This window comes from Delphinus delphis, chromosome 1 (genome assembly GCF_949987515.2).
Source record: "Delphinus delphis chromosome 1, mDelDel1.2, whole genome shotgun sequence".
NCBI lineage: Eukaryota > Metazoa > Chordata > Mammalia > Artiodactyla > Delphinidae > Delphinus > Delphinus delphis.
The window spans coordinates 95,671,763-95,684,655 of record NC_082683.1 but is presented as its reverse complement, the minus strand read 5'-3'; positions in this window follow the sequence as shown (position 1 = coordinate 95,684,655).

Here is a 12,893-nt window from a genome sequence, read left to right as displayed (position 1 = left end):
TGTGACCTTGGGCCAGTCACTTGCCATTTCTGATCTTAGTTTCTTATCTGTTCAAAAAGAATATAGGACAGATGATCCCTAAAGGTTCCTGACAGCCCTGACACTGCATGGTTCTGTGACATCAGAACCAAGGTGCTTTTGTAGCAGGCCAGTCAGTACAGGTACAGGGCACTAGGGTCAGGTCTGGCAGGGGCCATGGCTCGAGGGCGTGGCCCAAGGTTTGGCTCCTTCAGAAGCTGCCGCATGTATAGCGAGGACAGGTTCAGGAGTGGCTGTCGGGTTTGAAGAGGAGCTAAGGGCCTTGTCCTAACCCTGCACTTGCCCCTCAAAAAGTGCCTTCCTATTGTCTTCTTAGATTGTATGTTTATGTGGTGTGGGGCTGAGAGAGCTGGTGGAGATGGGGGAATCCAACATCCTCATAAGCCACCTTGTGGTACCGGCACTGCACTGCTCCCTGAAGGCAGAGTGGGAGGCAGGTACTCAGGAAGGCTCTGATTGGTCTGGATCTGTGGGATCTGCGGGATCTGCGGAACTGAGCAGAGCTGGGGAACATTATCGGCAGAAGGTCCAAGGCCAGGTGATGAGTCTTTGGAGGTGAAATGAAGGGGCATAGCTTCCCACCAACTATGAAGAAAACAGCTCCGGGCTTCCCTGGTGGCGCAGTGGTTGAGAGTCCGCCTGCCGATTCAGGGGACACGGGTTCGTGCCCCGGTCCGGGAGGATCCCACATGCCGTGGAGCGGCTGGGCCCGTGAGCCATGGCCTCTGAGCCTGCGCGTCCGGAGCCTGTGCTCCGCAACGGGAGAGGCCACAACGGTGAGAGGCCCGTGTATCGCAAAAAAAAAAAATCTTAAAGAAAACAGCTCCCCCAGGATTAGGACTGACACCCAAGGATAGGATCCTAACATTGTAGAGCTGTAAGACATCCTACAGGCCAAGGCACCCACATTTGTGAGGCCCAGAGAGGTCAAGAGATTGCCCAAAGCCACGCATGGCAGAGCCATGAGCCTAGGCAAGGAATTCAGGCATAATATCTACTCCAGAGCCCTCTTCCCTGAGACTCACCTATACGGGAACTCCCTCTGTCTCTAAAAGGGAAGAAAGGGAATTCTGGAATTGTTTACCAGACCCAACCCAAAGAGCCATAAGAACAATGAATCACCCAGGAAACTCAGAGGGGGCAAGGTGGCTGCCCCAGGTCAACAACAAAGAGGCCACTGACCAGCCCAGACCCGACCCTGTGATCTCCAATATCCCAGCCACCCTTTCTTGAGCTCTTACGAGTGCCAGCCCCTTTACATACGAGACCTTCAATCCAGTTCTATGAGGCAGCCATTACTCACCTTATTTTACAGATGAGGAAATGGGTACCCCAGGTGAAGTGACTTTGCCCAGGTCACATAGCTAGTAAATACCAGAGCCAATATTTGAACCCAGGTTTGTTTGAAGCCAAAGCATTTACTCCTTTCCCCCTGCCCCCATGGCTTCCCTGGAGTCCTGACATGAGACTCTGGGCTGAGGCCCTAAAGCCAATTCCATAGAAATGGCCACTACCTTCTAGGAAACAGCCTAAAACAAAATTAGATATACCTGAATACAGGGAAATCTAATTAAAATGTCAAATGAGAACCTGAAGACAGCAAAGTGATTTTTATCAAACCTTGTGCTATCATGTCGGCAAGATCATCTTGGCATCAGTCAAACCCTCTGTGATCAGGTAAAGTCTATCCCTGATCAGCACCCACATCATTCCTGCAGAAGCCCAGCTCAGACTGACATGGCCCCCTTCCAAAGATCCACAAAGAACCAGAGAGAATTCGGGCTCATCAGAACAGGATTATAGAGAGAGCACTGGAGGGAATTCCCAGGCAGTCCAGTGGTTAGGACTCAGCACTCTCATGGCTGGGGCCTGGGTTTGATCCCTGGTCGGGGAAATAAGATCCCGCAAGCTGCGCAGCGTGGCCAAAGGAAAAAAAGAAAAAAAAAAGCACTGGATTGGTCAGGAATCCTTGGTTCTAATTGGGCTCTACTCTATTGGTTTATAGTAAGACCTTAGCCTGTGAGTTGGCCATCTGTGCCTTAATCTTTCTATCTATAAAATGGACAAACATTCTTCACTTCCTAGCTTATCTAACAGGGATAGGAAGCCTATAATACGTAGCCTGCTTCTCCGGCTTGGGGGAGCTAGTACCCTGGCTGGTCAAACAACTGGTGTGGTGGCCAGCGGGCAGTCTCCAGGTCCTGAGGCCCCTCCCAGAGAGCCTTTGGGAAAGGTGGTTGCAAAGAGGCAGTGGATCCTAGAGCATCTTCTCAGTTGCTGGAGGTCATCTTGGCTCAGAAGAGGCAGAAGGAGAGGAAAAACTGTCTATCCTGGCTTGGAGGCAGCTGGTAACAATAATAACAAGAATAACAAAGATGATAATGATACTAGTTCTTGACGGCCCAATCTGGGGAGGACTTTTTATGCAATATCTCATTAAATGAACTCAGGGTTTGGAGTAGCTATTGACATTAAATCCTCCCACCCCACCCTGCCAATCCCTCCTTCTAGAACTTAGCACAGTGGAGGAGGTGGGAAGGCCAAGGTGGAGAAACTGGAGGTGGTCCCACAAGCCACATCAGAGGTCCATGGCCCACCGTACTGCATGCATACCCAGGAGTGGGCTCCTGTTACAGGTTGGGGGCAGGGGTACCCCTCTCCTCAGGATCATGGTGGAGCCCTTGGTGCTGAGGTCTGATTTCTCCATCCCAAACTTTCTCCTTGGTGCAGCCCTGCCCTACCCTTGCCCACCTCTTGACAGGGCTATGTCCCCTCCCACTCTTTCCTGCCTCCTCAAGATGAGACCTTGAAGGGGACCAAGTTTATCTTTCATTCGCCCATCCATGTATTCAATAGTCTCCCGAATGGTCTTTATGTGCCCACAGCCTTCTCCCTGCAGCCCCTCGCCCGCTCAGTAGCATCCACTGCCCTCCTCTGGTCTCTCTGCATCTGTCAAAGCCTGCTCTCAGGAAAGAGGCTGACAAATCCATTCACACTGATAGCAGCTTAATGTGTTCTCTCTCCCAGGAATATTAACAATTTAACAGGGAACAAAGGAAAGAAGCCGGAAGTTGGGATTCCAGCATCGACCAGGGGTGTCCCTGAGATCCCACAACAAAGACTGGCCTCGCCCCCCAGGACGCCAGCATGGCGCCCTCCCTGCACCCACCGCCATCCACATGGACACCCAACCCTCCCCACGTGGAGAGCAGGCTCACAGCTGGGACCTCCCCACCGCAGCTCAGCACCCGGCCGTCCAGAGCCCCCTGTGCCAGCTCCAGCCACGCCTGCTCCCAAGGCGGCCACCCCCCTGCCCACCATCTGTGACCAAGCTGAGGGGCTGAGGAGGGAGTCAGAGGAAAGCAGAGGTGAAAGCCTTTCCATTCCCTTTATTCCCCCACAGTCTGGCCTACACCCCCTGCCAGGAGCCAAGATCCAACAGTATATTCAGCCTGCAGCTGCCACTGGTCATGTGAGCCCATTGCTAGGTTACAGGGACCCAAAAATAAATCTTTCCCAACCAGATTAGAAACTGGGGGCCTTGGATGAACCAGGCTCAAAAGAGTGACAGGAACACCCACAGTGCATGTGCAGGCCAGGCCTGCTATGAGACGGGGGAGTCTTCCCCATGCTGCCCACACACCCCCATCCATCAGCTGGGGCTCAATGCTGGATCCCCAAAGAAAAATTCCCAGAGAGCTGCTGGGCCTTTGATAATTGCACAATAAATAGGTCTCCAGGGAGAGTGGCCCTTCCTCACTAGCATCAGGGGCTGCTTGGGCAATAGCCCTCTGTCTGTTCTTACCATCCAACCTCCTCAGCATCAGCCTGCTCCTCCACATGCCCCACCCCACCCCCGGTGTACCTAAAAAGCGCCATTAACGGTTTGCCCTGTGGCTTGAGGGCCGATCTGTACCAGTTGCCCTTTTCCAGACTTGGGGAGGGAGGGAGATCTAGCAGTAGCCCTAGAACAAGGCACTTTCACAGGAGAAATTTCACAACAATTTTCTGAGTTAGTTTTAATAACTCCACAATAAGCCCACACAGCTGGGCAGCTGGGATTTAAATCCCAGATCTCTATTTACTGAGTCTGGGGTTAGGAAAAGGAAGAGGACAGGGAAGCACAGCAAAGGAAAGTGAGGGTCCCTGAAAACCCTTCCCTGGAGCCTGATAACCGGACACTTTACTTACCCTGAGTCGGGAGTGTTTTCTCTCCCTGCTGCCCTCCTCCACATCCTCTGAGTCAGGCCACAGCTGACTCAGCCCACATGCCTCCTTCTTCATGGCTTTGCACTCTGTCACCTTCTCTGGTCCAGGACCTAGATGGTGCTTAGGCCTGAGGGGGGTCATGTACAAATTCCCACTAATCATTACCCCTCTACTTCAGAACCCCCAGCTGGAGTCAGAAGAGCAGAGTTGCAAGGGTCATAGGAGGTCAGGTAACTATTTTACAGATGATTAGACCCAGAGACAGGAAGTAAGTTGCCCAAGGCTACACAGCTAGAGGGTGAAGGAGAAATGACCAGAATCTAAGCCTCCAGATTTCTATCCCCCCTTTTTTTTGCTTGTCACTCAGGATAGCTGGGGGTCTGTCATACCTGGCGCTGGGGCAAACCTGAACTTTCCCCAATACCAGGCTCCCTTCCTCAACCTACCACATCTCCAAGGCCCTCCCACCTGCCTGTTCTCTTCACTAAAGTGTTCCTCCTCCCCAGGCAAGGGTCCAAGCAGGCCCAGACACCCCACTCACCTCCCTGTACAGTCCTTGCCTCCCTGTCCTGAGCACACTCCCGTCATCGCCTGAAGCCTCAGAGCATCCCATTCCCACCTCCTGCAGCTCCCAGCAGCCCAAACTGCAGGCTTCATGTCACTCGATTCAAGAATGTTTACTGAGCACTTTCTATATGCAAAGCTCTGTTTAGGGGGTAAGAGAAATGGTACGAAGGTGAAACAAATATAAACATTGCCCTCTTGGTGCTTACAATCTAGAATGGAGATGAAGCAGGTTATAACCTTCAAAGGAGAGTCAAAGTGCCATGGAGATTCAAAGGAAAAAGTGAACCGACTCCCTCAGGAAATATGGGAAGGCTTCCTGAAGGAAGTGGCATGGGTCTTAAAGGAGGGGTAGGATTTAAACTGTGAGTAGTTGAAAGAGGAGAGGAGGAGAGCAGTTCAGGTGGAAGGAGCAGGTCTAGCAAAAACGTGGAGACAGGCAGGTTTATGGAGACAGGGCACGATAAGTTGTCCAGTTTGACTGAAAAATAATAAGGAAAACATAGGGCCACAGATGTGCCCATCTCTGGTCTTTTAGTGAGTCAGTTGACAAGTATTTACTGAATCCACAAGTTCCAGAGTGAGGGGATGAACTCAAGGCTGGGAATTTTCCTTATCATTCAGGCCTAGAGAGAGGAGAAAAAACACATAGGTCATCAAGGAGATAGTGCCTGTGACCATATGACAGAGTGAACTCAGGGCCGTCAGAGATGAAGTGATGTAGAGACCAAATGATACCGATGAGTCACAGGTGGGGCTCTCCCTCGTGACCTGCATGTCCATTCTGTGGGGGAGGTGAAGGATGGAGCGGTAACTTGAGTGCCTGGAAATTCTCCCTTCTAGATTCATGATGTCATAAGCAGCTGCCCAGCCTGATCTGCAGGGACAGGGCACCCTGGACCACCCAGCTGCTCATTCTGAAACGGGCTGCCCAGCTGCCCAGCTCATTGTCAGGTCCTGGGCTCTGACCTAAGACCAAAGAGTTGAGCTGGGTTTCCCAACCTGGGGTCCACAAAGCACTCCCAGCAGTGCCTGGTCTCTGACTCTAGGGGGCGCCCCTGCTCCACATCTCTGGGACAGTCCCCCTAAGCAACGTGTACTCAGCCCCGCCCGCTCAACTGAGCCCTAGGGTAACCTGACCCTTCCTTCTCCAGGCTGGGCACAGCTGAGCACAGGGATACGGGCCCTATGGCCTCTTTGCCAGACAGTGTTCTTTCCTCCAAAGTCCTCTCCCTGCATTCGTGACCCACAGGACCCCCCCCCCACCCCATCCAACTCTCATGCCCCCACGGCCAAGGAAGGTCCAGACTCCTAGACCCAGTGCTCCTTAAGGATGGAGAGATGGACTGTGAGTGGTCCCTTGGGGTGGGGGTGGGGCCGATGGTCAGCCCTCGATCACCTACCTGAGGACTCTGTTGCAGAATGGTGTGTGAAAGCTTAGTCTTTCAGATGCCCTAGCCTGGAAGGGTAGGCCTGAAGGGTCAAAATCAGCCCTGGGGGCGGGGGACCCTGGGCTGGAGAGAAGACACCAACTGCTACATTTCAGGGCCTCTAGTCCGCCCTGACAGTCAGAAACCACAAGAGGGCAGTGTTGGCCACAGAGCTGCAAACAGTTGATTGCGGTTTCCAGGTAGAGGCTTCTCACCTCCAAACCTCACCGGCTTTATCCCTCCTGGGGCACTTGCTGTCCTGTGGGCCCCGAATTTTCACCTTTCTGACCTCCCACAATCTTGGCTTGGAGGACCAGGCAAGAGGGCCAAGGCTCCCAAGAGAAAATCCCTCCTACTCCTAGGAGTTGGGTAGGAAGAGATGAGCAGGCTGGCATCCTGGAAGGAGCACTGAACTCAGAGTCCAGAGGTTGCACCTGCATAAGTGAGCAGTGCACTTGGGGCTACTCTCCTCGCTTCTCTGTGCCCAAGCTCCAAATGAGGATTGGACTAGACGTGTATATGCTCTCTAAGGTCCTTTGCATCTCTCGATTTTGAGTCTGAGTCACAGCTGCTGTCCTCAAGTGGCTTCTCTCTCCAGGGCCCTGGCAGCTTGAGAGATTCAGGCCCTGGGGGTAAGGGGCTGGGTGCAGGAAATAGCAGTGGGCACATCTGCTCTCCGCAAACCAGGTCATTCCTATGGGAATTACAGTCAGAAAGAGATTCAGTCCTAGGACTGGGAAGGGACCCAAGAAGGGATAACCAGCATCAGCTGGGCCCCAGAAAGACCCCTCTAAAGGGCTCCATCTGAATGGTTTGTGTGTGACTGTGTGAATGGTAGGAGGGCTGGAGGCTGGCTGAACAGTGTCCCCTCCCAGACCCAGGCTACCCAAAAACCACGGGGCCAGATTGGACAGCCCCAAAGTGGAGGCTGCAGAAAGCCTAGACCCCTAACCTTGGCCTTTTCACTTCAAACCCCCCAACAGTCACCTTCTGCCCTTCTCCCCACATTGCTCTGACTCCTGCTTCCAGCCCATACCCTCATCCCCAAAAGCAGAGCTCAAGGTTTGAATCTAGGAGAGGGTCCCTGCCTGACCTTCCCGTCTCTGGACTCCCGGCCCACCCCCTATCCCTCCAGACCAGCTCTGTTCCCTGTGCCTCTTTGTCCCCAGGCAGTGTCTCCTGACTCCTGTCCTTTCACACCAGGCCCCTGGACACACTCTCCCCAAGCACCTCAGCTTCCTGATGGGGCATCTGATCGGGCACCTGGGGCCTGACCCCACTCAGCACAGGGTGTGTCCTGCTACTTGTATCCCAGCTTCTCTTTCTTCCCTGATGGCCCCATTTCTACCTTTTCTGTCTCTTATTTGGCTTCCCTCGTTTTATCTCTCTCATCTGCTCTCCCTAGCCTGTTCTCAGAACTCTCCAAGTCTCAGAGCCTCTTTGCCCTGGGCCTCTGCTCCCCCGCCTCTCTGTTTCTTTGCCTCAGTGTACACCTTCCTTTCCCATCTCTCTCTCCACCCTCACTTCCTCCTCTGCAGTGAGTACATTGAGAATCTGATCCATCCCTCTCTGGACTGAGGGTATAAATAGCAGAGGGAGGCTGGGCTGGGAGCCAAACTTGCTACCAGCCTCTTCCTTGCAGCCACAGGCTTAGGCAACCAGGACCAGTAGTGGGGAGGGTCCTGGGCAGGGTCTCCGGGGCAGGGAGTTAGAGAGTTGGGATTGAAGGCCACTGTACAGAGCGGCAGACCCAGACAGAGAGGATGTGACAGGAAGCTGGGGGTCTGGAGCCTCACGTGTAGGCCAGGTCCTCCCCACCAGCCTATCCACCCCTACTGGTTATGGAGTCCCTACTTCTGCTGCTAGAGAAGGAGCTCTGGGTCAGAAGCCTCCCCAGGGCCACTCGATGGCCCTGCCCCCTCCTCCAGGGCACAGATGCGTGGGCACAGGTGGCTGCCAGCAGACAGCAGCTGGGGACTGGAGTGGAAGTGGTACCCTCAGGAAACAGGCCACACTCTCACCCCAGCCAGCTCCCTGGCCTAATTAGAGACTGGAACGGGCATTGATCGGCCCTGAGCTCATTATGTCACAGCTGGGGAACAGCTGGCCAGTTTTTTCCAGGCCATTAGCTGCACCATGAAGTGGAGACAGGGAGGGGGCATGCCAGCAGGATCAATACCCCGTCTGTCTGTGGGGGGAAGCGCCTAGTGGCTGCCTCCTTCCGTGCTCCAGGCTGTGCTTCTCTCCGGGGCTGCCTGCCTGTGAGCCGAGCTCCTTGGAATTCATACACAAAGCTCAGCTCCTTCCAGCCTGGAGGCTGGAGAGACAGACTCTGACCTGACCCTGATCTGGCCTGCGAGGACCCTCTGAGTCTTCTCTCTCAGGGGATTAGAAGGACAAGAAAGAGGTTCAGGTTACCCACGCTGGTCTCCGAGGAGACCTTAAAAGTCCAGCTCCTCCCACCCCCGCAGCAAGTTGACACCTAAAGCAGCTGTTTCTGCTGGCCTGGGGCCCACCTGTCTGTGCCCCTGGGCTTAGCCAGGTTCAGTTTCCTGCGGGGTGGGGAGATGGGAGGGGATGCTCCAAAACTTGGGGAATGGCAGGTGGTAAAAGGAGGGAGGGAAGCAGGTCAGCTGGGCGGGACCTAAGACAGGAGGAAAAGTGCCCACACGGCCTGACCCCAGGAGGCCCACTGTCAGAGGGGAGTTCAGCTTTATTTAATGAACTGGCTTTTTACTTGTGGAGTTAGGAAGTGTCAAGACCCCCAGAATATCCCAAGCCACACTTCTCAGTTTACAGAAATGAAAGCAAACTCTAACCTGCCTTAAGCTCCCTCTGCCTGGCCGACTACTATCAGGGCTTCACTTTGGTTCTCTCTGTTCCTTTCCTGTTTGTTCCGTATGAGTTCTAATGCAGCCCCGGGGACTCTCAGTCATACGTCCTCTGGCCACCAGTAGAGTTGTGGGAACCGCCAGGCTCCCCTCCATCCTGCCTCTATGCCACTCCACCCCCAGCACCACCATGGGTCCAGCTGCTGGTTTCCTGGGCAGTTCCCCTACCCTGCTGAACAGAGGCCAGGATGTGCCGTGCCCTCTGCTCCCCAAACATCCTGCCCTAGCCTCTGTTTCCAGAATCAGCAGTGAACTGAGCCTGGGAGTCAGAGGCCTGAACTCCAGACTTGAGTTCCTGCTAGGCTTGAAGAGGCCGGCAGACTGGTTTAACTAGAAGGGCACAAAGGACAGAGGGCCCCTAAAATGTACTCCTCGCGTCATGGATGAGGAAACTGTGTCTCAATGAGCAGAAGCGATTTGCTCAAGGACGCCCAGCTGGTGAGAGCAGAGCTGAGACTGGGTTTGCCAACTCCCAGGTGATCAGTGTTGGTTCTACTCCACCACGGGGCCTTGGCTGTAAGTTCCAAAAGCCACTGATCAGTGTCTAGTGGATCACCCTTGACCCATCCAGCACATCCCAACAAATCCATCCCTAGCAAACCCAGAGTGCACCCTGTTTCTCAGGCCTCTCAGAACCAATCAGAATGCAGGTTGGTCACCACTGCTGCCAGAAGCAGCCCCTTCTCCCGTGAGCCTCCAACAGGTCGGGAGCAACTGCTACCAAGGGATCTGATCAAGCGCAGACCGGCTGGGCTCTGCTGTGTCTGATGTTGATCCATCTGTGTCTGGGTCCAAGAGGTGCTGAGGGCAGAGGGCGTCTGGTGATAAGCTGGCCTTGCTGAACTTCCTCCAGCCTGACTCACAGGGATAGAGCGAACTGGAAGAAATTAAGTATTGCTCCTTCTGCTGGCATTGTGAGGAAAGAAATGTCTACATGGACTTGAAGATGACACAGCACCTGGCCCCAGAATCGAAAGGGCACACAGATGAGCTCCTGGGGCCAGCTTCCCCGGGGCCATTGTCAGGATGGCCTCATGCTCGTTGTCTCCTCCTTTGACTCCAGAACAGGGAGTGACAGCCTTAAGCAGCAGGGGCTAAGATGCTGAACCCCTGTGGTTCTAGCCAGAATGTGGTGGCAAGACAGCCTGGAGAGAGAACCCTAGCATAGGGTGCTTCAGGTGGGGATCTTGTGGCAGAAGAGCTCTGAGAAGCCAAGGGCACAGGAATCAGCCCCCCGAGGCTGGAAAGGGAGCTAGAGAGGCACCAACGCTGAACATCTCCTGTCAGAGTGTCCATGATGAGGAGAGTCCTGGCTGGGTGTCACATGCGTGCCATTTACTAGCCTTGTAGACTGGGGCAAGGCCTGGTCTCTCTGATCATTACACTTTCCTGATCTGTGACAAGATGCAGAGAGCCATATTTGCTTCACAGGTTGCTGCAGCTTTAAGGCTCACAGGGGAAACGTCTGTGAGAGGCTTCAGAAAATGTACAAAACAGGAATGATGATTTTCATTACCCCGCACCGCTGTCTGTCGGCACCTCTACAGTGGGTGGCATTAGGACCCTGATTCCTAAGTTGCCAGAGGGTGGATTGTATCACAGCGTTGTGTACACAAGTTTTGTGGGGAATGACAGAAGCAAAGGGCGTTGCCTTCTAGAAGGGATTACCCAGGCCCCACCAGCAGATGTTTATGAATCTATAACAGCATCCATTAGTCCCCACAGGGTCCCTCTGCTCACGGAGAAGGCGCCTAACATCGAAGCATCCAGGATACGAGTGCACGCACAAGCGTGAGCGCACAAGGACCCAGGCAGACGCACCATGGCAATCCGCGGATTCGCCATCAACTGTCCCCCTTCCCAGGTGCTGGGCCTCCTCAGTTCTCAGTCCATTAAGGGAGTAATCTCTCTGAGGATAACAACGTTGCGATGGTAACTGGTTGAAGAACTAAGAGAAATGTCTGGACTGAAGGGACAATTTTGCATTCATTAGTTGTAGTTTTCTGGGAGAAAGATACTACTAATGATTTACATTTGGTATCATATTTTATAACTTACAAAAGACTGTCACATTCATTACTATTTAAGCCACATGGCACTCTTAGGAAACACATACTATTTATTATCTGAGGCTCAGAGAGGTGAAGGACCTTTCCTTGTCTTCATATTTCGTGATCTTGATATTTTTGAAGAATATAGTCCAGTTGTTTCGTAGAATGTCCCTCAATTTGGGTTTGGCTGGTGGTGCCTTATGAGTGGATTCAGGTTATGCATTTTTGTCAGGAATGCTACAGAAATGATGCTGTGTTCTCAGTTCATCTCCAAAGAGACAAAAAATGTTGATTCATCCTGTTTCAAGGATGTTAACGTTTATCAGTTGGTTAGGATCATGTCAGCCAAGTTTCTCCACTGTAAATTCAATTATAAGTATTGTGTACTTATCAGTTAATAAGCATTTGTGGGGAGATACATTGAAAGCATGTAAACACTGGGTTCCTCATCAAATTTTCACCCACAGGATTTAGCACTCATTGATGATTCTTGCCTAAATCATTTACTACTATGATGGTTGCCAAATGGTAATTTTCTAATTTTATCTCTTTTCTGTATTTATCAATTGGCATTCTAATATAAGGTAGTGCCTTCCCTTCTCACCACGTATTTATTCATATCTGTATTAACTCAACCATTCCTATTTTATGCAATGGGTTACTATACTGAATACTAATGCTAAAATTATTTACTTTGATGCCTAAATTGTTCCAGACTTGGCCTGTGGGTATCCCTTCCATCTGGATTATGTATCCTTTTTTTTTTTTTTTTTGCAGTACGCGGGCCTCTCACCGCCTCGGCCTCTTCCGCCACGGCGCACAGGCTCCGGAAGCGCAGGCCCAGTGGCCATGGCTCACGGGCCCAGCTGCTCCGCGGCACGTGGGATCCTCCCGGACCGGGGCACAAACCCGCGCCCCCCGCATCGGCAGGCGGACTCTCCACCACTGCGCCACCAGGGAAGCCCTGGATTATGTATCCTTTTGTTCCCATCATTCTTTGAGCAATTCCTTACTTTCTAGCACAACAAGATGCTCTAGGTTCATCTAGTAATTTTTAGGCTGGTCAGTCCTGGTTCTTTTTAGTGGAAAATTTAGAAACAAAGATCAGAGTGATTGGTGTGTTCACTGCTATTCAGGTGTCATTGCTTATAGGACCTTTAAATAGACGGAACTAGAAATATATATGTACACACACACCACACACACACACACACACACACACACACACACACACCCTTACATCTATTTATCTATGTTTAAAACATGGGTTCAAACTAATTACCCTAATTCTGATGGTTTATTTCCTTTCCATAAATGTAACCCCTTTCACTAACCGTGAGAAATATAGCTCCCATTATCCTCAATATATTACCTATTTTCTCAAGTCCTCTACTTGCAATCAATCTCCTAATCATATGAGGTATCTTCTCTGCCCCAGGCTCACCAAACATACTGGTTGCACTGGCCAAATTTTGACCCCAGTCTCACTGACCACACTAGCTATGCTGACTGAATCCTCCATCTATATCAAAGGGAAAGAGGAGAGGAAGGGCACATTCTATAATTTTTTGAAGGATTGCATTTATTTAAGTGTCTTCATCACATATTGAAATCAATTACACATTCAGACACATCCTATAACCTAAAGATATCTGTTCCAATAACAGAGCATCTTTAATGTTTTTAATAGAGTAATATAGCCAGTATTT